The 25,987-nt window shown below is 29.7% G+C and overlaps 1 protein-coding gene across 3 annotated transcripts in view; it reads right to left on the bottom strand.

Annotated features, from left to right (window-relative positions):
* Positions 1–1,100: 1,100 nt before the first annotated feature.
* LOC127704423 (potassium voltage-gated channel protein Shaker-like) overlaps positions 1,101–25,987 on the bottom strand; it is a 54,204-nt gene continuing 29,317 nt past the window's right edge. For all 3 annotated transcript variants that reach the window (XM_052208458.1, XM_052208459.1, XM_052208460.1), the window contains exon 4: positions 1,101–5,837. The gene's annotated coding sequence lies outside the window, so the exon portion shown is untranslated. The remainder of the gene's footprint in view (positions 5,838–25,987) is intronic.

The following is a 25,987-nucleotide window of genomic DNA, read 5'->3' on the forward strand; positions in this document are numbered from 1 at the left end:
AAAATTTAGAATATAAAAAACATTACTTTCATACTGGAATCTTCCAAAATTACGGTAATCCCCCAAAAAAAATAATGTCAGAAAAAAAAACCACAAATACCTTACCCCCCAGGATTTTATAAATGTTTTTATAGTAAACATCAATGATAATAGCTTATTTAATTTTTAAACATTATTTTTATTTATAGTCCATTTCAAATTCCAATATCTATTAGGTCTTAAAATTTTTCAAACAAAAACAAATGCACCTGATTGTGGAATTCAAAAATAACCAAAACAGATCAATATAAAGAAAGTTAAATACTGATCTGATGAGCAGATTAATTGGAAGGAGTGGACAAAATTGTATGTAATTTCTAAACAATCAATAAAGCAAGGTAATTGTAGCCAAAACAAAGAGAATTGCCTTAAACTTACACCATGAAATACTTATCAGGAATGACACTTATTCTGTAATAGCCGTCTGGGGAACTTCTTTACCATTGAATGATTGAATCATAGATGAAAAAATACTTTTTTATACAGCAATGAGCGAAAACCTAGATTTTGAAAACTGCCTTGATCTTCATCGTTTAGTTCAGGAAATCGACTAGCTTCATCGATCATTTGTGAAATTGTTTGGGACATTTATGTCAAATACCTTTTAGTAATTATTGAAAATCATCCTTCTAGACAAATGTTTTTGTAAAAATCATCATTCAGTCCTATCATGTAGATTTTATCAAATAAGAAATTCATTTTTTAATACCTTTCACTTTCAGCCAGTTTTTGTTCAAAAAGAACAATTCATAAACGACTAATGATCTGATCAACTGTAAGGGGTATATAGCATTCTCTATAAGTCATTTCATGAAAATTAACTTTGCCTAGGGTGCTCTTTTTCCTAAAATAGCACTCATTTGCATAATATGAATTTGCCAAGGGAATTGTCTAAAAATCAAGAGAAAAAAATCATTTTCTCTCACTATCTTGCAAAATCAAGATGAAAGTTATCTTCTTAATTTGCTAACAATTGATCTATTACTACTAGCTGAAAACCTGCTGTCAAGCCTGTTATGAAATGACGTCAACTTGAACAATTCTCCCTCTACGTTTCTTTCTTTACATTACGTCAAACTATGGAAGAAAAAACGCAAAACGATTTATAGTCAAAAGAGATCTGAAGGAGGCAGCATGAATTTATTACAAATTTTAAGCCTTTGATGCTATTTCTAACAATTGTTATCAGATCCATATGATTAAAATAGATAAGGAGATTTTTATAAACTACATAAATTTATCATCATTTCTAAAAAAAACAACAAAGTTTTCTGTTTTTACACTGATGATTTATCATTATTGAGTATGTGTTTTGGGTCTGTCTTTTGGTGTAAGGTCATGGTAACAGAAAGGCCCTTAATTTTGTCAACAGATAGCTCAACTGATATTTACTTGTCACTCTTTAAGATAAGCGAAAACATCCTAGTTTTGTTTCTGCTTAATTTAAAAGTTCAACACAGATCTCTACCAAATATCATAAATTTTAGACTAAAAATTAAGTAAAACCTTATGCATGAAGATCAAAAGTGAAACTCTTTCATGCATGAAGATCAAGATTTCATAAGTAGATTAACATGCTATTTAGCCTTGGAAAAGCTTGCATTTGGCAAAGTATTCCTAATCTTGGCAACTCCCCACAAAAAAATGTTAGTACAGCACAACTTAACTTTTCCTTTAGTCAAATAAAAAAAATTAAGTAAAAAGCCATTTAAGGATCACATGATGCTTACAGATGTTAATCAAGGACAGTAGTTTTAAAATATGTGCAAGTAACATTTTCAGTTTGCTGTTTAATTTAGATTTGTTCCTTGTAAAAAATATTTCAGTAAAAAGCCAGTATAACAGAAGTTCTAAAGAAATTATGTGGAGGTACATATTTTCTTATTCAAACTACTCAATTCACATCTCAAAAGCTTTACCAAAAAATTCAATTATCTAAACAATCTACTACATCTTTTTATTAATTTCTTATGTAGTCTTTTAACAAATAGAATTTCAAAATAATATGAATGGTTATAGTTTCAGTACACAGGTGGTATGTTTGAACTTTATACAAACTAAGAAAAGTAGGACAGAAAATTTTAAAATGATTATTACATAAAGATGACAATATAAGGCTATTTATTATTTAAACACCTAGACGTACATTCTAAATGGTATATTTCATAGTTGTAATGGATTCCGTCCAATGCTTAATGAAATACTAAGTTTTAATACTCAACAAAAGTAAGTAAATAAACCCTAACCTAAATCTTTGGCACAAAATAATGAATTAAATGGCTAGTTGTATCAGTCTCAATGATTAAAAATGTAATCCCTCTCTTAAGTAAAATAAGTTGATTGTCAAAATAGCACTCAAACACTGCTAGGTTTGAGCTTTAGATATTTATGTTTTTTTTGGTAAATATAAATAAGAAGTAAGCATGCAAGGAATAGTAAAAAATTAAATGTAGAGGTTACGAAAAAAATCCTACATATATTTATCATTCATTACGTCTAGTAGCTTGAAAAAGCCATGAAACTTTGGAAATAGGAAGTAAACAGTAAAGACGTTTGAAATATTAATATTATTAGAAGAACTCAAATGAATTTTTCATTATTTAACTAACTGGTTAACATAAAAACCCTGTAGGCAAAGCCAAGATGAAGAAATATTGACTTACATCCCCGAAAAATAAGTCTTTCACAAACTACTTTAAATCTATATGGCTTGTGAGGCCTCTTTTCAGAAAAAAATTACCAGACCAAACCATTTTTACTGGCCTGGACTGTAGGGCTTGTGGTTTATGATAAACATTTTTGTAATTTATAGATTTTTAGAAACCAATGCATTTAAAAAATTTGTTTTGATTTGCTTTAATATTCCATCGACAAATGAACCTTGGTGAACTTTCTCCTTGTTTGCAATTAATCTTGTATAGTATGGAGCCACAAAGTTACCATGTAGGCAGCTAAAGACTTATTTATACAGACATCCAGAGAAATAAATTTGTCAATTTCATTACAATCTAATCCATAAAAGGGGTAATCTAATGAATAAAATATTGTATTGAAAAGGTCATGACAATATAGATCATTGTCTACAGGAATCACAAATCATTACAACCCTAATAGTGGATTTCATCTCATGATCTACATGGATTTCACTTCAAAGGGACTAATTTCTACTTTTTGTAATTATTGCAGATTTATTTTTTGTCTAGTTAAAATTTTTATTTAATAGAACAATGACGACAGATTTCACTTTAAGGACCAATTTTAATGTCTGTCAGCAATTATTTGGTAAATTTCCATATAATTAAACAAATAACAACAATTACATGAATTTTGAATTGGAAGTTAAAAAAAAGCTGGGAAAATGGTAATTTTATTCAGATGGATTTAAGAATGACTATTGTGACAGTATTGACTTAATTCATGTTATGTAAATTTATAAATTTTGAAAAAAGACCAGAAAGCAATGTCAAAACAGAAAATATGTCAACCGTTCCAGTATGTTGATTTTTGCACTTTATTTTAAATACTTCAATTCAGATACTTAAGTTTTTTGTTTGTTCTTTCTTTTCAAAATTTTAGCTATTTGACCTAAAACCGTAATATTACAATAACACCCTAATCAAAAAAAATTCACACATTTAAAAAACTTTAGAAAATAAAATAAAACGAGTTAAAAAGAATGAATTATCATAACCTGACCAGTTTAACAGTTACATGTTCTAAAAGGAAAGAAATCTTTTACTCTCAATTCTTGTTGATAAACATGTTTATTGAACAAGAAATAGCTTTTAACAAGAAATGGTAATCTGAATCAAGTTTACTGAAAATTCTAATTTTCAAATTGAGATATTTATATGACGACCTTCTACAGAAAATGGGTTTTAAAACCGATTATCTGAGATTTGTTAAAACTTCTGCATAACAGTTCTTTTCAAACTGTTTAGAAAACCCAATTAATGCATTTCATTTTGTGCAAATAATATTCAAATTGACACTGTGTCATTCTGATGTAATTCAATAAGAGCTGTGAGATTTCTCTGGAACTAGAATCATGCAATTCAAGTTGATTTAATAATTATAGCTGTCTATTCATAGCAAATTTAAGGTTATTTTAATTTAAGGACAGTTAAAAAAAAATCCATTAGCTATCGATTGGTTAACTAATACATTTATCATCTTTTACCGATTTCTGTCATGTTTATTTACTCTGGAAATTGTGGCTCACTTTAGAAATTGGTTTACCTATTTACAGATTATAAGGATTTGGACTTGATTACAACTGACCTCAATTTTGATGCCTGCTGACCTAATTACATTTACAAAACAATTACTTTTTAAGTCAAAGGCAAGTTTAAAACCAGTTTAATATTTCATCAACAGTAAGATTAAAATTCTTTAACATGTAATTGTTGTTAAATTGCTTTATAATTTTAAAATACCACCTATAAAATCGACTAACCAAAATCTTTCTACAAAATTTAATATTTGTAGGAAGTTTTATATTTACAAAAGTAAATAAAAGTCAATGGAGGAATTTAAGTTCTGACCTATATACAACCTCATTGAGGTAAAATAAAAACAATATGAAAATAAGGAGAAGTGGGATGATTGCCAATGAGACTATCCACCAGATTAACCAAAGGACACAGTTAATTCTGCATTTTTCAAAGTTAAATACACAAAAAGAGAAGCAAATCTTTCTGTTCTCTCTCTTTATTCCAAATGACCTTGAGATTTACCTTAAAGGTGTACTTGAGATATGATCAAGAAAAATTTCATCCAGCTACCAAATTCAAACATAAATGTTGGTTGAACATGGACCAATAGAACCTAAAGTCATTTAAAAAATCAAACAAAATTCAGCTAATTAAATCAATGGCACACATTAGTTTAATATTTGGTGGAAGACCTATTTTACCTTTTTTTTCTTCAATTTTGAAAATATTTTTTACAAACAAAAAATAAGGTTTGTCTTTCACTGTTCAAATTTGGGCTTGTTTGGTGCATTTAAGTGTCAATTGTTTGTATTTCAAGTTATGTTACCTGTTTTTTACCAGAATTTTGTCATAAAGAGTCACACTCCCTTTAAATCGCCTATACAATAATCTGAGGTATCTGATAATAGCATTTCTGTTCTAATTGATGATCTACATTAACCGTTGCTACTAATTACTAATTGTACAGACTATAGTTCTTATATTTTTCAAAGAGGGTTAAGGAAAATATTCAGATTGTGAAATTTGTAATTTCATTTTTCAATCAATAACTTTTGTTCCATCTTCAACCAAATTATAAATGTACTAAGACAGAAAAATTGTTAGCAAAAAAAAGTACCGCTGTTAAAAATGTCTACAACTAAAATAAACATAATATAATATCATCTATATAAAGCTTAATTAAAAATAATGCTGCGATTATTATGCTTTAGAATAACATATAAAGGTAATATTGTCACAAATTGACCCTTTTGTATTGAGCAGGATGTGAGACTAAAATAAAAACATAATAAACAATAATGACAAAAAATTAAAATCTATACACAGCTTTTATACATTAACATAGCCAGCATTTCTAGAAACAAGATGGATCCATTTTTGGTATCGGCACATGGCATAAGGGGTCCACTAAGGGGGGATTTCTACCCCTGTGTAATGTATCCACTCTGTCTCCCTATAATGAAGTTGTTATGACTTGCCAATAATAGAACACACATGCTATCAATTGATGTGATATGATAATTCCATTGAGTTATCTTCCCTTTGTATAGCGAACAGGTGTTGTCAATATCGTAATCTTCCTTTCTGAAAATAGAAAAAGAAATGAAGCATGAGTTATCAAGGATTCCTAACCTTTTAATGAGATAAAAACAACAGCTAATCAATTAATGTGCATTGCTTTACACATTTGTAACAGAATGAATACATTTTTTGGATAAGAATGTTGTAACTTTCTTCTGACTGATGTTTTGAACTCTTCTGTTAACAAATAGTTGATATGTTTCATTTTGTCTTTTTATGTTCCTTACCAATATAAGTCTTTGCAAATGTAGAAATAATGTTCTGCTGTTTAAAAATAAGCAATACATTAATGTTCCTTCAGTAAGTTAATAAAATAGTTTGGCTTATATCAAATTTTGGTATCTCAGTACATCCAGTGTATGATTTATACCAAACCTTTTAAACACCAAACATTTCTGATAGGAATCAAAGTGACATCTCTCAGATTTTCTTGAAAGATAATGGCTTCTTTTAAGTCAAGGATTTATGTCAATAAATATGCCAGTAATTGTCTGTAAATCCTTTCTCTCTCAATGATAAGAACCTTGTTTTGCCTGTTGTAAAGATGTACATGACTGTATGAGGGAAAGGCTTTTACTTCACAATTGTTCTTAAGAAATGATACGATGACCTGAGTATTACTTGTAAAGGCGTATGTGACTGTATGAGAGAAGGGCTATAATGGGTCCTTCAAAAACTATTGTTTTAATGATACAACCATAGTTTTGACATTATATGCATATTGTGACTTGGGCTATTACTTTTAAAACTATTGTTCTAATGAAAAGAATATGACCTTGGTTTTGCTTGAAAAGACATACATGACTATAAGAGGGAAATGTTTTTACTTCAAATACTATAATTTTAATGAAATGATATGATATGATGATCTAGTATTGCCTGTAAAGGTGTATGTGACTGTATGTATTACAGGTACTAAAAAACTATTGTTTTAATGATACAACCGTAGTTTGAGGGTATTGTGACTGTATGAGAGAAGGGCTATAATGGGTCCTTCAAAAACTATTGTTTTAATGATACAACCATAGTTTTGACAGTATATGCATATTGTGACTCGGGCTTAATTACTTTTAAAACTATTGTTCTAATGAAAAGATATGACCTTGGTTTTGCTTGTAAAGACGTACATGACTATATGAGGGAAATTCTTTTACTTCAAATACTATAATTTTAATGAAATGATATTATATAATGATCTAGTATTGCCTATAAAGGTGTTTGTGACTGTATGTATTACAGGAACCTAAAAAACTATTGTTTTAATGATACAACCGTAGTTTTGAGGGTATATGCATATTGTGACTCTGGCTATTACTTTTACAACTATTGTTCTAATGAAAATATATAACCTTGGTTTTGCTTGTAAAGACATACATGACTGTATGAGAGAATTAAGGGTTATAAGTACTTTAAAATTACTGCTCTAATGATAAGACCAAAGTTTTGCCTGTTTTAGCCGACATATGTGACTGTATAAGAGAAGGGCTATTACAACAAAAACTACTGTTCTAATGACATGATATGACCATAGTTTTGCTTGTGAGGCGACAAGACTGTATGATAAAAGGTCTATTACTTCACAAACTATTTGTCTTATGATACAACCATAGTTTTGCCTGTAAAGGCATACATAACTATATGAGAGAAGGGCTATTACTTCAAAAACTACTGTTCTAGTGATACAACCATAGTTTTGCCAGTAAAAGCTTACATGATTGTATGAGAGAAAGGTTTTTACTTTAAAAACTAGTATTCTATATGAAATGATACGACAATAGTGTTGCCTGTTGTAAAGGGGTACATGACTGTATCAGAAAAGGGTTATGACTTCAAAATCTATTGTTCTTATGATAAGATCATCATTTTGTCTGTGAAGGCGTACGTGACAATATGAGAGAATGGCTTTTACATCAAATACTATTCTTCTAAATGATACGACCATAGCTTTGCAAGTAACAGCCTATGTGACTGTATGAGAGAAGGGCTATCACATCAAAAACTATTGCTTTAATGATACCAACATAGTTTTGCCTGTAAAGGCGTACGTGACTATATGAGAGAAAACTATTACTTTTAAAACTATTGTTCTAAGTAAATCAATCATTCCGTCTCATCAATTAAAACAATCCAGGAAACCTGAACTCTTATTAAGACAAATGACTTATAAGAAGATAAAATCATTCAATCAAATCATAATTACCGATTAGAAATATCAGATATGACATACAAGGACCATCTATCATTATTTTCTTGGCATAATATGTAAAATGGAAACATTGAGGTTGCTTTACTCTCAGGATGACATGCATTATCATGCAGAGTATCAAATCTATTTTTCATTTCCTTTTCAATCAAGAACATTAAGAGCTAAAATTAACAATCCTGTCTCATTATCAGGGTGCAATCAAGTATATTTATAGGTTTTCATTGAAACTGATTATATTATAGGTTTCCATTGAAACTATTCTGGCAGAACTTTCTGCTTTTACAATATAAACAATTACACTTGGAACACTGATAAACATGCCTTTTCCCTTAAAAAGCATTAGTTTTCATAGCCTGGGTACCAGTTTAAATTCTTGTGAACGGAACCAGGTAGAACATTACAAAATGCAGGCACGGATCAGGCCATTTTGAAAACCTCCTCAACACCATGAAACATTCACATAATTTAAAAAAAAAAAAAAAAAAAAAAAAAAATTATAAAGGGGCTTCCAACCCCCAGAACACCCTCACTGGATCCGCCAATGACAAAATGTTTATTTAATGAATGACATAAAGATGCATTGATTGTAAGATAGCACTTTTCTGACATACCACATGAAACTACATGAAAGGACAGCTTATATGCATAATATCATAAATAAAAAAAATAGATTTAGTAACCAAAAGATTATTATCATTAATTAACCAATAGATTTATTTATTGTTTCCACATGTTTAGTTGTACATGTTGAGTGACTTCTGTCCTGACCTGTGCCAAGTACATATTATACACATCTCCACCTGACCCTACCAATGCAACTTTGCTAACCTTCTATGTCATTTGGTCTCTGATGGAGAGTTGTGTAGTAACAGTGTTTTCATTGGCAATCATATCCCATCTTTTTATTTTCTATAAAGCAAATAAAAACTAGGTCAGAAGCCCTTTTTTTTCATGGATGTCATTTTGTGTTTGTTGGAAATATCATTGGTTACAGAGTTTTAAATTCATGGTTTCCTATTTTTCACATTATAAATTAATATAAGTGATATATTTCAGGGTTTGATTCCATGGTTGAATGTAAATTAAATCACTGAATGATCTTACAAGAAGTGGTAAATTGACTTCCCCTTTTTAATTGCAGGGATGATTTTGCTCAGAGATTAAATTAACTAAAATCAATAGAATTTGTCTGAAAACACCCCCACCCCCTTTTAAAAGTAACATTTTCTAACAGCTTTCACTACGTCGAGGAACTTTTGAAAAAAAATATGAAGGAAAATAACTGAAATAAGTAAAATAATTGATAAATTGATTATTTTTTTATTATCATTTTCAACGTGTACTTCAGACATTCTCAGTTTTTCATGGTCAAATTTCAATTATGAGGTTAAATTATCTAGTGCTTCTCTGATTTTATAATTATGATATGTCACCAAAAAAATGTGAGCATGCCAGCTAGGTGAAGTCTTACAAAATGAACAATTTATTTCAGCAGATTATCGAAAAAAACATTAAAGTTGGCCTAAATATAATCTCAAAATCTAAGTGAGGAAGAATCCACCAACATATCTGTTGCAATATGACATTCCTCCCCAATTAAGACAATTAAAATTTTAGATATCTAAAATGTTCAGCAAGTCTTGCCTTTTAAATCTCAAACTTTAACTGTAACTGGAGAAATATCATATTGTACTAGATGCAGTGGTATAAGCTACTTTTACTGTCATAGTAATGATTAAGCAAAGTTTGGGTTTAATAAATAAGTATGAATTTTCTAGTTTTTTGATAACTAGGATATATATACTGTAAATTCAGAAATTATTGCAAATTTTCAAGAATGGACTAAAATGCGAGATTAATTATTGCGATTTCAGGAAAATCTGCATTCAGCCATATGTATCAGATATCAGAATGCAAGTTTTAATTTATACGTTACTCATTCAGTCGCATTATTCGCATTAACAGTCTTGCATCCAAACCCTACAGAGTGTGTAATTTTCATATCTTCTCTCAATTATAAAATTTGTAAGGGTTCCGCGGAACCCAGTGTCTCGCCTACTTTTTCTGTTAATCGCAAAAATGAGGAAGTAAATCAATAAAAATATTCCTCTTGATACTATCTTTTGATTATAAGAAGCTTCTGTCCAAGTTTGGTAAAATTCCAGGATAGTTTATGAATCTAATAAATGTTTAAAAACTTTAACTGCAGACTGAATGTAATGTTAACTGGAAGAAAACAAAATTTCCTTCTACGATACTAGCATTTGATCATAAACAAGCTTCTGTCCAAGTTTGGTACAAATCCAAAATAGTATAAGAAAGTTATTAAAATTTTAAAAACTTTAACCACAGAGTGAATATATTGTTTCCTGGCAGAAAATCTAAGTCCATTTAAAAGTAAAATACGGAAAAAATAGATTATTTTTTTACAAAATTTCCTTCTAGATACTAGCTTTTGATCATAAACAAGCTTCTGTCCAAGTTTGGTACAAATCCAAAATAGTATAAGAAAGTTATCAAAATTTGAAAAACTTTAACCACTGAGTGAATGTGTTGTTTCCTGGCAGAAAATCTAAGTCCATTTAAAAGTAAAATAAGGAAAAAATGGATTTATTTTTTTACAAAATTTACTTCTAGATACTATCTTATGATCATAAACAAGCTTCTGTCCAAGTTTGGTACAAACCCAGGATAGTTTAAGAAAGTTATTAAAATTTTAAAAACTTTAACCACAGAGTGAATGTAATATTTACCGGCAGAAAAACTAAGTCCATTTATAAGTAAAATACGGAAAAAATGGAATTTTATTTTTACAAAATTTACTTCTGGATACTATCTTATGATCATAAACAAGCTTCTGTCCAAGTTTGGTAGAAATCCAGGATAGTTTAAGAAAGTTATTAAAATTTCAAAAACTTTAACCACAGAGTGAATATTTGTCAACGCCGCCGACGACGACGACGGAATGTAGGATCACTATGTCTTGCTTTTTCGACTAAAGTCCAAGGCTCGACAAAAATGGTTAACTAAAGCTGTAAATCTGTCACCTGATGCTGATAAAGGGTCAGATAATAATACTTAACAAACAGATGTTTAAAACAAAAAACTGAGTTTGTAATAACAGTACAGATGATAATACAGAAAATGTCCAGTTTCTGATATTACCATTCCAGAACAGGAACAATGAAATTAATTGAAATTTTGATTATTTTAACATTTTATAATAACTACTCATGGAAATTAAATATTAAAAAGGATGAAGGAAAGTTTGTGATGTTATATTTCCCTACACATTAAAAAAAAAATTGAAATTTTTATTTGTCTACCTATAATTTTTAATTTTTATTACATGTTTACATTTGTAATTAACTAAATATTCACATTTGTATTTACTATTAATTCATGCATGCAACAACTACCACCAACTATCAAGAAAACAAAACATGTGGTATTCATCAACTAACAAACTTATAATTGGAGTGACAAATTTATTTGAAAATTTTGTGTTTTCTAAGTGGTGTTGGTGATAAGCTGATTTTCCATCCAACATCATTTTGATGCAAAATCTTGGGCATAGTTGTAGGACTGTTAATAAAAACCTCGCAATAATTTCTGAATTTACAGTACTGGTAAATATCATAAATATTTTGAGTGGTAATGCTTCTCCACACAAGATATATTCCAAGTTATATCAAAAATTCATCTATTTAGTTTGCCATTGGCAAATTAAGCAATATCAAAATTAAATGACCCATTGCTTTACAGCAAATTTGCAAGTCATTATCTTATAAGATGACAAAATGATATACTCAGCTATTTAAATATTATAATCATTATGTAATATTTCTTCCCAAAAAACCTCTACTAAACAACTGCAATGTTTTTTCTTATTAATTAAAGATACTGCATGGCAAGCCTCAGAGAAAACTTGTATAATCTCTTCACCCAAGAAACCAATATTTACCAATATTTGTCTTATACCAGATGCCATATCTTTATAACAGTAACTATTTGCCTATGAATTAGTATAAATATTTAATACAAAAATCCATAAGTATACCAACAACAGAGAAATATAATTTCATATTTCCTTCTCTAATACAAAAAAATAAATAAAGAATGTAAATGAATAAGATCATCTTCACAAGATGCTCAATACATTTAATGTATTAAACATATGTTGCCATGATAACTGTAATTATAACAATACATTTTATCAGTGTCATCTACAATGCAGGTCAATATTAAGCACATTATATTAATTACAGACACACCTCTTTGAGTTATGGCTTCAAATCTCAGAGGTCATAAAAATATGTAGAGAATATAATATTTATAAACTAAAATGGACTTAGAATACTTTGAAAATCGATAACATTATCAAACAGGAAGTATATAAGAAGGAACCAAGCCCTAAAACCTGGCTTCAAAAGTGTTGTTTTTTATGAAAAATCCTATCTTAATCAAGTACTATCTTGATGAAAGAATGAGTTTTCCAAAAATACTGGTACACCTGTACCAATGATGATACTTATATAAAATATGAAAAAAACAATTTATACTTGACATAATTGTATAGGCACCTGTCTATTGTTGAAGACTATGTATTGCCCTCTAGATGTCTTTTAGTTGTTTTTGATGTTTGGGTGCTGTATAATTAATGTATACACCACATCTCCTGGTTTATTCAAACCCACTGTATATTTCGTCGGAAGGAGACAGCAGTGTCTCCAACAATTTAAAGTGAATACCGGTAGGTTTTACATTGCCAGGGAACAATCCGAGACTTTTTCTCTTAATATGCAGTGAAAAGAAAAGACACTTTAATGACATTACAGAATTTATCAAACAATTTCCAAATAAATTCAACTACTATTTGTAAGTAACGATGGAGCATTTGAATCCCTCAAACATCTGTCCTCTCTCTTTGTACAAGCTCTATCATTTTAAGAAAGACTTCTACATGTAGACCAGCCAAAAAATATTTTGGACACCCGTCCTTGACAAAATTATGGTTGCATGCATGTCATTTTAAAACCCTAAAACCACTAAACCTCCAAGACATTAATTTCACTTCAATTTTCGGGGTTGGCAAGTAAAAGAAACCTTGGGATTTCTCCATACATATAATTCATCTGGTTTTTTTTCTCTCTCTTAAATTATCATTATCAATCTGTTGCCCGCATTCATATTCCTAAATAACAATATCAGAAGAATATACACTTAAAATAGTTTGTCAAATTTCATTAATCATACTCCTGATGATTGTTCAATTCGAAATTAACGATTATAGGATCTTTATCGCTGAAAGTTAAATATAGGTTTTGATGATGATATAAATCTACAGGTTCTGATGTAAATTGGCAATGAATTGATAAACAATCAAATATTATAAAACCCACTGCACTAATTGAATACACATAAATTTTAATCGATTCTGCAATGTTTTCACTCCCATTATACAATAGAACTGATAGTGCTGAACATTAGCTGAGCTTTCAATTTTTCGAGTACCATAAAGTCAAATGTATTTGTTTTTCCTGATCAATTTTAACTGAAACGTTTATGATAAAAAGCAGCCAAGAGAATCAATCCATATGCTTCTGCAAATTGCATCAGACAAAATGCATTTCCTTTTCACACAGACCATTTACTGTAATAAACATCAACAAGCAGTTTATTAAACAAAACTGAAAATCGTTTCGATCACGATATACATTTAACACTAGCTTGTCTAGATTTTTAAGGACTTTTTAAAGAATCAATGGAAATGAAGAGCTTTTATATTTTGTGTCTATCAAAATTACAGAAAGAAATGACTTGAATGAATTGCTACATTGTCAAAGCATTGTTTTCTGTCCTCTTTCTCCTCAACTTGAAACAAACTGTTTTAATAGATAACCAGAGTATTAAATGGCAATCATACCACATCTTCTGATTTTAATATGGAGCAGTCATAAATTAGCTAGCCTATATTAACCTTCATACTATACATCCAAATTGTGTCCAAAAATAACATATTGTTGGTTATTGAGATCTGGATATTAATGAAGGGGCACATGTATTTAATAAATGTAGGTCACTGTAACCTATCTATATTTTTACACAATAATAAAGATGAATGTGATCTATTTTGATCTTCATAACTGTTAATTTCAGTCCTGCAATATACAACATCAGATGATTAATTAAGAAGTGAAATCTTCAAAGGATGGCCAGTTCAGTTTCTTTATTTCTAGTTCTACTTTCTTTATGTTCACAAGCAATTGTATCTCTTTGTATTCCTCTAACAAATTACAATGTACATGTAAGGAATATATATATGATTGATTGCATGTTTGCCTTATGGCACATCTGTGCAAAAGACTATATAGGAATGATAGCTTGATGCATAAAAGGACATGTGGATATACATCAGAGACAGTTACCTAACAACATTGAAAACATGTCAATTACATATTTTTACAGGGTTTTTCAAAATCAAATTATGTCAGAATAGCCTTTTTGGAGTTTATATATAAAAAAAAATGTCAATGGATAAAATTTCTGAGGCAAATTGATTTTCAAATATCTGGATTGGATAAGAATTTTATCCTCAAGAATTGGCCTATTACTGTATTGTAACAACATCCATGATATGGCCTTGGGTTCTTATCATGAATTTAAAAAAAATGGAAAACAAAAAAAACATTTCATAATTGTCAAATGTATATACATTGTATCAATTATTCATGTAAAACACCTACAAAAATGTTCTTGATAGTCTTTAGAAGCAGGTGTTTGAACAAGTTATTTCTATAACATCAATAGTTTAAGGTAGCCAGGTACATGTATACAACAATGGAAATAACATGCACAAAATTAAATATGTAATGTTAAAATACATGTAACTTTTATAATAGTTGTTCAGGAAGTTCAAACTAAAATAGAGTTAATAGACAGCTTGTAAAGGGAAAATAAAATGTATGAAACACTGATATATTATATAACTTTTTCATTTTTTCTGTTAATTGTACTCTTTCGCACAAATGGGAAAAATAGAGGATCTTTTCTTTTATAATTGTTTTAGGAGTTTGAAACTCAAACAGACTAATATATAGTCTCAACTGAGGAGGGTCTTAACAACAGATAAGAAATATGAGAAGACAATTCAGAATTTTCTAGCAAATCAATGAAGCCACATAAACTGAGCAATATTCTAAGAAACCGAATTTCTTCCTCCATAGACTTACAATGAGTAAAAGTACTTTGAGGTAGGATGAGTTCGGCATACAGGGGGATATTTCTGCAATTAAATTTCAAACTTCAGAAAAGGTCCATGTGTACTTCAAAGTACAAACAAAAACATGTAAATTCAAACTTCAGTAAAAGGTCCATGTGTTCTTCAAAGTACAAACAGAAACATGTAAATTCAAACTTCAGTAAAAGGTCCATGTGTACTTCAAAGTACAAACAAAAACAGGTAATGTCAAACTTCAGTAAAAGGTCATTATGTACTTAAGTACAAACAAAAATGTAGAATGTACTGAAAATTATAGAAATTTAGAAATATAATGTGATAAATCAATAATCAAATTTTCATCATTAAGATATTGTGAAATATCTGCTGTTTGACATCTTATTATTCTTATAAAGCCTTTTTGAACTTGTTTCTTGTGCTCAATGACAAAAAGCTTTATGGCGACTCACAGCTGATATTTTACAGTATCAATATACAAAAAGCTGTAAGTTTAGAAATGTTTGTGATTTTTTTTATCATTACTGAAAATGTCAATTTTGAAAAATTAAAAATTCACATTTTAAATTTTAATATGTTTTTTTGTATGTACTTGGATATCTTAAATTGCAATAATTAATTTTTCATTTTTTCCCTTTTGACATTAATAAATGCATGCAAAAAAATCAGAATTTACAGATATTGTTACAATAATATAAAGCCTTTATTTTTACAGAGATGGGATTAAACCAACTAACTGCAGAACAGATCTCTTCCAAGCATGTTTCCACGATATAGCGTTCCCAGAAAGAATAAAGAGATAGGATAACACACCAAGAATACAACAACAAATAGTTTATTGACTCACTGAGACTAATTAACATCCCAATGTCATTTAACAAAGTTGAATTTTGATTCAAATCATATTCTGATTTGAATTGAATACAGTGTTTAACTTTAACTCATTCTCCCATGAACAACGACATTTCATAAAGTAAATATTAGCACTAGATATACATTTTTCTATCTCATTGAAAGTCATGATTATGTTCTAATCAGATCGGCAATTTTTTCTTAACAATCTATATTGATTGTTCATGCTGAGAAAACAGTTCTTATTATCGATTTTAACCAGCTTGTTAGCTGATCCTTAGTATGTATAAAATATCCATTTGTTTCTATTATTTTTTTTTTTCTCACTGAATAAAATTGTATGAAAATAAACCAAGGCATCAGTATTTCTGATGATATTAAATGCAAATGAAAGATAAATGAGTTAAAAGAAAAAGCAGTGAAAATTAGTTCCATTAATGAAATATGGTCTAGGTGTATAAGCAAAATCTAAAAATACAATGGCACTTAAAAAAAAAAATTCAAAGTATCTCAAAACAGGAAGTAGTTGACTGACACACACACTCATTACAACTCATCACTGTTGAGCTGCTTACAAAATATGAAGTAATTCTGTTCTGTAGTTTTTGAGAAAAGTGCGATGAAAATAGTTTTTGGATGAATGGGTGGACTGACAAGGTTATTGCAATAAAGCCTCCACTGAAATGTAATGGTGTTAATAGCTACAATGTAGCTTTCTTTACCAAAACTAAGAGATTATGCCAAATAAAATATAGTTACAAGTATTTCCTGCCGCCATACCTACTCTAAACACATTTTATGGACAATCTTGGTTATGAAACTTTAAAGTCAGGACATTTTTGGTTAAGAACTGTTTAAGTCACATTTATCTACAAACCTATTTTAATTTGTGCCAGAAGGCAGGAAACATTTAGTTTGCAGTATAGTGGATTCATTATTATTCCTGGGGTACCAATTTTCGTCCATTTTGTGAGTATGGGTGAACCATGAATTTAAATGTTCGATGAAGTACACATTTTCTATATGTTTGTATGCACTCTTTGAAAAAACCACGAAATCAAATATCCACGAAAATATAATTATTCCTTAATACAAGAAAATTGGTACCAACGAAAAAAAAGGAAAAAGTAAATTAACAAAAATACTGAACTCCAAGGAAAATTCAAAACTGAAAGTCCCTTATCAAACGGCAAAATCAAAAGTTCTAACACATCAAACGAATGGAAATCAACTGTCATATTCCTGACTTGGTACAGACATTTCCTTATGTAGAAAATGGTGGATTAAACTTAGTTCTATAGCTAGCTAAACCTCTCACTTGTATGACAGTCATATTGAATTCCATTATATTGACAACAATGTGCGAGTGTGAATCCACAGTAAATAATATTTTTTTTTGCCTTACTTTTTTAAGTACACATGAATCTGATTCAGAGAACTTATAAAATATACCATATAGATAAAGGTGTAAAATCTTTGTAACACTTTTATTGTATTGATCCACAGTAGTTAAATCAGAGCAATTTTAATGGGTTATGCCACATTCTCCAGGAAATAAAACTTCAGATTATCAAAATTGTAGAAAAATGGAAAAAAAAAACCAATGCCAAAATTCTCCTCAGTTAAAACTAGTCTAAACAATACATGGCACCCTGTTGGTTTATCACATATATTTTACATGAAACATAGGAAATCTTTGTGAGGAAAACATGCTATTTAATATCATACATGTTAGATTAAAATGATTTCACAATAATGTCTATTAAAGTGCATATTCTGCATACTTAACTGCTTTGATTGAGTAAGTAAGAAGAACAAACTTTAGAAACTATCTGTTCTTGTATAATTCTTTGACCTGTAGGTAAACATCATAAGTGTCAAACTCCCTGCAATTCTATTTCAATAGATCCTCTATTTGGAAAGGATTATACTCCTATCTTGAACCTAAATATGTATGCATGATTGTCCTGTTAAACATGCATGAAATACTTGCCACTGGACATTAAGCAAACAATAATCAATCAATAAATATGCATGACATCATTGTCACTGAACAAAAACAAAACACCAACAATCAATCAATCAATCAATCAATCAATCAATCAATCCTTATTAGATGGTTGTCTTCTCTTGTTGATTACACTACCTTCTAAATCTAAGAGCCATTAGCGGTTTACCATAAACCAAAGCAATATCCGAGACACCATGAAATAATATGCTAATTCTATACATTGTTAGAACCAAATCATTAATTGGACAGCACTGAATATAATGAGTTCATTAAGACTAGGAAATTACTGTCTAGAAAAACAATGGTTAGAGACTATATTGGCAACTTGTTAAAAGGAAAAGAAAAGTCTGAAATTCTCATTTCTTATACTGGGTAATCAATTAACACAATTCTCTATCAACTTCAGTGCTTAAGTCTTGTTTATTTGTTAGTTGAATCAGGTTGCATTACTCTTAAGTCTTTGTAAGTAGGTGAAGGTCAAACAACTGCAACACTGCATTGGAGTAAATATACTGTAAATTCACTTTTTTATTCATGGGGACTTATTTTTCCATAAATTTCATATTAAATATATTAAATATTTAGGAATTCTAATGTTACTCATTAGTTGGTAAGACCCTTCCCAGATAAGACAATATCTGTCTGGCTTGTGAACTCTTAAAACAATTATAAAAAAATTATCTTCTATTTTTTTCCATTTGTGTGAAATTTATAGAAAAACTAACTAGATACATATTCCAAATTTTCTTCACCTTTTTTCAGTTAGGTGTCAAAAAGTACAATTTACAACAACAAAAATTTAAATGTATACTAAAAATACATTTTTAATTGTATGCATGGTATTTTCATTGCTGTATTCATGTACCTGTCTACCCGAAACTATTGATGTTATGGAAATAACTGGTTCAAACACCTGCTTCTAAAGATTATCAAGAACATTTTTGTAGGTGTATTACATGAATAATTCATATAAATTTGACGATTATGATTTGTTTTATTATTCATGTTGAGAACCACAGACTGTAAAATTTGACAAAATCACGAATGTTCACAAATGTCACAATTCTTTTTCAATGCCAAAAATTGGTACCCCATGAAAATCAATGCATCCACAATATATATATATATATATTCAAGGATTTTGAGACAACTTAAAACTAATGACAACTGAACTGAATTCATACTACAAACCAAAGTACTGAAGTACTGAACATCAGATGACCGCAAGTTCTTGTGGATGGTCAAAAGCACTTGTCTCAGAAATAAATCTCTATACCTGAAACTGAGGTTAATGTACAGAGATATATTTTTTTCTGAGACAAATTCGTGCGTGGTTGATGAATAAATGACAGGGAATTCAACCTCACCGTAATAACTATTATATTGTAGTGATACAAATCAGTATACTCTGGTTTGTTGTTATATATTATATTAATATAACAGTTACATGTTTATATAATTTTCATCCATTTGTATATCATTCTATTCTACTATTCTAATAATAGTGCAGTGCAAGTGCATGGTGGACACTCTTCTGTACAAATTCGATTTTTCAAATAGATTGGATTTGAGTTGGCATTCATACTTTCCCACAAAACCAGAGAGAGCAAGGACCCATAACTCTGCATGGGAGATTGTCGCAAAAACGTTCTTGAGATATTCTTCTGCATGCGTTAACACAATATTTCGGTACGTGTGCATAGATATTATCAATGATTTTTTACTTATATATATATTTCTAACGACAAAACATTTTCATATTATTAATTTATATTCTAAACAAAGATAGTTTTATCAGTATTCATTGAAGAAATGAGTTTATAACAAGCGATATGGAATGTTATTTTGCACTCCATAATGTTCGCTTATTTATCTGTTTACAGATCGGTTACCAGTCAAACACCAAAGGTAAGTAAGTGGAAATCTCGTCGGCAACAATACATCAGAATGCCCTCACGGTCATCGCGATGTAAAAAGTGAACATAATAATCTAAAAATTTGTAAGGGTTCCGCGGAACCTAGTGTCTCGCCTACTTTTTCTGTTAATCACAGGCTCAACAAAAATGAGGAAGTAAATCAATAAAAATATTCCTCTTGATACTATCTTTTGATTGTAAGAAGCTTCTGTCCAAGTTTGGTAAAAATCCAGGATAGTTTATGAATCTAATAAATGTTTAAAAACTTTAACTGAAGACTGAATGTAATGTTAACTGGAAGAAAACAAAATTTCCTTCTAGATACTAGCATTTGATCATAAACAAGCTTCTGTCCAAGTTTGGTACAAATCCAAAATAGTATAAGAAAGTTATTAAAATTTTAAAAACTTTAACCACAGAGTGAATGTGTTGTTTCCTGGCAGAAAATCTAAGTCCATTTAAAAGTAAAAAATGGAAAAAATGGATTTATTTTTTTTACAAAATTTCCTTCTAGATACTATCTTTTGATCATAAACAAGCTTCTGTCCAAGTTTGGTACAAATCCAAAATAGTATAAGAAAGTTATTAAAATTTTAAAAACTTTAACCACAGAGTGAATGTGTTGTTTTCTGGCAGAAAATCTTTGTCCATTTAAAAGTAAAATAAGGAAAAAATGGATGTATTTTTTTACAAAATTTACTTCTGGATACTATCTTATGATCATAAACAAGCTTCTGTCCAAGTTTGGTACAAACCCAGGATAGTTTAAGAAAGTTATTAAAATTTTATAAACTTTAACCACAGAGTGAATGTAATATTTCCCGGCAGAAAAACTAAGTCCATTTATAAGTAAAATACGGAAAAAACGGAATTTTATTTTTACAAAATTTACTTCTGGATACTATCTTATGATCATAAACAACCTTCGTCCAAGTTTGGTAGAAATCAAGGATAGTTTAAGAAAGTTATAAAAATTTGAAAAACTTTAACCACAGAGTGAATATTTGTGGACGCCGCTGACGGAATGTAGGATCACTATGTCTCACTTTTTCGACTAAAGTCGAAGGCTCGACAATAAAGCATTAAAATTAATAACTCACAATGACTCAAGGCAAAAATTAAACTAGAGTAACTCAAAATCTATGAATTCAAGGTCATTTTGAGATGTTAATATTGAAGTTGCTAAACTGCTGCATTTTTTTCTTATTAAACACATTCTTTTTTATGGTATTGGTATGTCAATTACACGGCAAACAAATTTAAAGATGTTCTTTGGATATTTCTATTTGGCTCCTCCTTAGGATATAGTTCACTGCTGTAAACATGCAGCCTTTGCTAAAATCTTTACTCTGACAAAGGTTTAGTTAATGTTGTAACAGTAAAATCTTTACAACTTGTATTTTTTTATAGAACTCCTTAACTTTACATTTTAAAAACATCAAAAACTTCCTTTATCTTTTCTGTATCTAAATTTTTTACTATGCTGCCTTCAACATTAATACTTAATTTTCACATGTTGTTTTTTGCAATTGCCATATTTCTTTTTGACCCTAGATTAAAAACATTGTCTTTGGAATTTTGCCACTCATAAAGAATCCCATGATCCCAGCTATGGATAATGTTCTCTAAAACCTTTGTTATTTAATTACAAAAGTTGTTCTCTCTAGACTGCAATAGTATTCTCGAAATTGATTGGTCAGTTCAAAATTAATGACTAAAATACACAAGAGAGTGATTCACACCAAGCCAGACAAAAACAGAGAAAGAGAATACTACTTAGAGAATTCTAAACAATATTGCTGGCACTAAATATTAATTCTAACTGGCATGCGATACAAAGCATAATTTTTTAAGGTTAGGACATGTTATGTTTTCAATATTTTCTGTCTTTATGATGAACTTTTATCTTCACAGACCTATAAGTGATAAAAGCTCCATGACATTTTTCCAGGTCTGGGCTGCTGGCCCTGTGGTTTAACTAAAAGACTATATTATATCACAAAATTGAATTAAATAGAAAACAGGAGGTCCCAGGAACAGCAGACAATAAATCCTTAATCACATGGAAAGTTTACAGTTGTAATTATATCAATTACAGTTTAATAAAGGTATTAATGCTGTTCTAACAACCACTGGGCATCTCTTTAAATAAAATTTCTGATGATGGTAAAGATGCTAATGTTGCCCATAGGGCCAGGTGAGCAAAAGAAGGCTTTTGAGTATAATTGAATGATACAGAAATTCAATGAAACAAAAAAAAAAGGTAAACATAGGGTTTTCAACAAAAGAAAACTGTTGATGGTTCTTACAGGGATGGATCCAGGTTCCAAGGACATAGGTCATAATTGATATTTTTTCCATTCAAAGTGTAACACCCTCCAATCCCCCCCCCCTTTAAACCGCCACTGCAAAATACCTCCAAACTGCCCCAAGTCTACAGATTTTTTTAGATTGAAAGGCAACCTTTTTTTAGAGGCCACATTAACAATATATGGTTATATATTGACGTAGCTGTTATATTTCCAAATGGATTTATGATTTCCTGACAAACAATGCTAGTTCCCACTACTGTTTAATCAGCTGTATCAAAATAATATTTACCAAGACAATTCAAGGAGAAAATATTAGTATCTTGTACAAAAAACTGATTTAATCTACCATGTTCATTTGTTTGTGTTGATCTTGTGATCTTTTCTTCGTCAATCTAAGATCAATCATCATGCAAGATAAAACATCTTTTTTTATCAAAATTGTATTCTTCTGACTAAAATGATTTTTATCGACAAATGTAGGATTTCAATGCAACATCATTTTTTTACAGATTATTTTGTATCCAATGTTGTAGATGATCAATATAATACATTTGTAGTGAGAAAAATTGTTAAGCTGCTATAATTATTAGTGAAATTACTAAATATGATGAATGGGAATTGGATAATGATGAAAAGTCATCAAGGGTCGTGGAAGGTTGGACAAGATCAAGGCTCTATAGCAAATTGGGAGTTGGCTCTAACGTTTTGAATAACAGAAAGAATGAGGTTACGGATTTATGTGGATTAAGAAACATTTATGTCTATAGCTTAAAAAATTTATTGGAATTATTTTTTGTATGAATTTATTTTTTTCTCAGTCATTTGCTTTTACACTGCACTTAAAAATAGCATTGAAAGATCATATCAGATTAAGATGGACTTGCACTGTAAACTTTAGGTCATATATTTACAACTATAAGTCATATAAGAATTGAACAACTCTTAAGTCTAAGTTATTAATGCTGTTAAAGTTAGGAATTAATTATGTAAGAAAATCAAACATCAATAGTACACTTTTATATAAAATAGAAATGGCTTATTAGCTTATATATAATTACATGTGTCATTTCTGTGTTATTTGACTGATAATTTAACTACTTATTCAATTTTTTAAGGGTGATATAACAATTTCACAAGTATGCCTTAATCCCAAATCAAGAATTAAGGAATAAATGTCTAATTATGTCATTTTTTATATATACAGATATAATATTCCTAACAAGTTAATACTCAGTTTAGAAATATTCACCCAAAGCGCTGAAATACAGCATTATAAACTTAGGAAAAATATGGATTTATTAAACAAAATCATTTAAGGTTATTGCCAATGAAAAATACAGGTCAGGACTTTAGTGTTGTCATTATATAAATAGACCCTTGCTTAAAATTTTTAAGACAGACTCACTAAGCACTTTTTCAACATGCCAGCACATAAGGTTACAATCTCCCTATCCTCCTGAAATAAGTGGCTTTTGTTCTTGTACCAATGCAATAATAAAGTCTTTCATTTGACCTGATAGGGTGACCCCACTAATGACCTCAAGGTCAAAGTAGTTCTTTAAAATGAAAGCACTTGAGCATTTTGGCTAAAATTATCTCTTGGGTAAGAAATTTGGTTTTATAAAATATATTTATGAGGATACTGAGTTTTGAATACCGGTAAAAAAAGAAATGGTAGTAAACACCCAGAAGACATATGGCAATCAAGAAAAAGAAAAAAAAATACATCTGGAGAAAAATAATAAATAAGTTCAATTCAATTTAACAGAGACTATAACCAAAGATCTGACTTTAAGCTTAATTCACTTAAGAACAAAACCCTATTTGCTAATATCTAAGTATAAAAGAACCCTTCCATATTTGACCGCCTTAGACAACACTGTGTACATATATTTTGATTATCCAGAATGACCATAATGCCATGTTCCTATTATCTAATGAGAACAAGCTTTAACACTATGCCAAATATGGTTGATAATGCTATGTCAGATGAGCTCTGCCAAATGTAAGCAGACCAAAAAGGGTCAAGCTAAATTATTTTTAATAAATTTTTCATGAAATTAAAAACTAGCAAGTAGAAAGACATAAAATCTTTTTTTTAAGTCCTCAAAAGTTCATTATAGACATAGAAAAGCATCCTTTTCGCACCCCAAAATATAAACCAACATTCTTGGGAATATTTTTTATGAAAGACGTCAAGGAATGTCTGTAAGACCACTTCATGGATAGCTGTCAATATCAGATCAAGCTCCTTATCTCACAAAATTTCCCAAGGAAAATTGGTATTATTCAAAACACTTCTCAACCCATTATGTTATTAACATCCATCGGGATAACTGTCAGTAGTTTGTGATATATATAAAAGTATGTCTACGATCCTATAAGCTAATTCTAAAATAGATTCCTTCAGAATTCAGACATTAAAAAACTGACAAACTCAGGCCCAGCAATGTGTTAAATTCCCCCTTGATGCTGATAAGCTTAAAAATCTATAAATCCGAAAAATATCCTACGTCAAATTGTACTAAGATTTAGAATTAAATGCAATTAGGTATTTGGATAATTATTAACATAGCCCACATCAAAGCTTCTAATAACAGTGGTACATTTTAACAAGATTTTCAGTGCATTAAACTTCAGGCTTTCTTTTTGAAGTTCTATGCAATTAAATTTTTACAAGAAACAAAGAGTAAATGAAAAACAGAATCAAATGTTTACAGTACAAAATGAACTGATGAAATATTGTATTGTAGGTGCAAAGTAGAGTTAAAAAGTCATTGAACCACAGTAAAATAACTGTCACAAGGCTTAGAACTAGCATTTATACATGCAATGATGTTATGAGCATTTCTGAATTAACCCAAAACTTTCAAAAGTCAAATTCAGCTGAATAATTAAATGAGAGCTATCCAACTCCATGATGCCAAATAAATAATAACCAGAGGCAGATTCTTTAATTCTATTTTTTTAATGAGGGAGGGGACTAAATATCAAGCTACATTTATATGGTTAATGCAAAGACTTTTTCTATGTCCCATCCCTAACATTGCCTTGTTGGGCTCCCCCTTTTTTTTGAATCCAGAATCTCTGTATGGTCATCTCCTACCGATAGATTAATTACAACCTTCCTTTTTGTTAATATAATAGACTTTTGCATCTTTGAAACTGCTCATCCATTTGAGATGAAGTGTGTGATCATTATCGTCAGAAAAGTAACACAGTCACTGCAGAAGTTAGGAAGTATAAATATCTATGACAAGTTTAATGCTTGTTTCAACTAAGCATTTCCTTCATTCCCTGTTGTTTATTTGCAAAATAGGAAACCAAGTTAATAATTTGAAATGCATGCAACCTTCGATGAGTAGTAGGTTGTGTTTCTTAATCTATCAGCTAATCTGATATAAGGGTCACCCTTGGGACTAAAGAAAAGTGACCTTATCAGAGGTGATCATTGAATAGAAGCTCAAAATTAACAAGTTTTATTACATCTGAACAAGAAGAAATTGACCTGACAATACGGTTTTGAGATGAGCTTTGTAGAAGGTTTTACTGTTCATGCAGACAGTTCAGAGAGTACTTTGTTTATGTATAGTATAAACTACTGGTAAGCGTAGCTTTA

Source organism: Mytilus californianus, unplaced genomic scaffold, assembly GCF_021869535.1.
Source record: "Mytilus californianus isolate M0D057914Y unplaced genomic scaffold, xbMytCali1.0.p SCAF_6, whole genome shotgun sequence".
Taxonomy (NCBI): domain Eukaryota; kingdom Metazoa; phylum Mollusca; class Bivalvia; order Mytilida; family Mytilidae; genus Mytilus; species Mytilus californianus.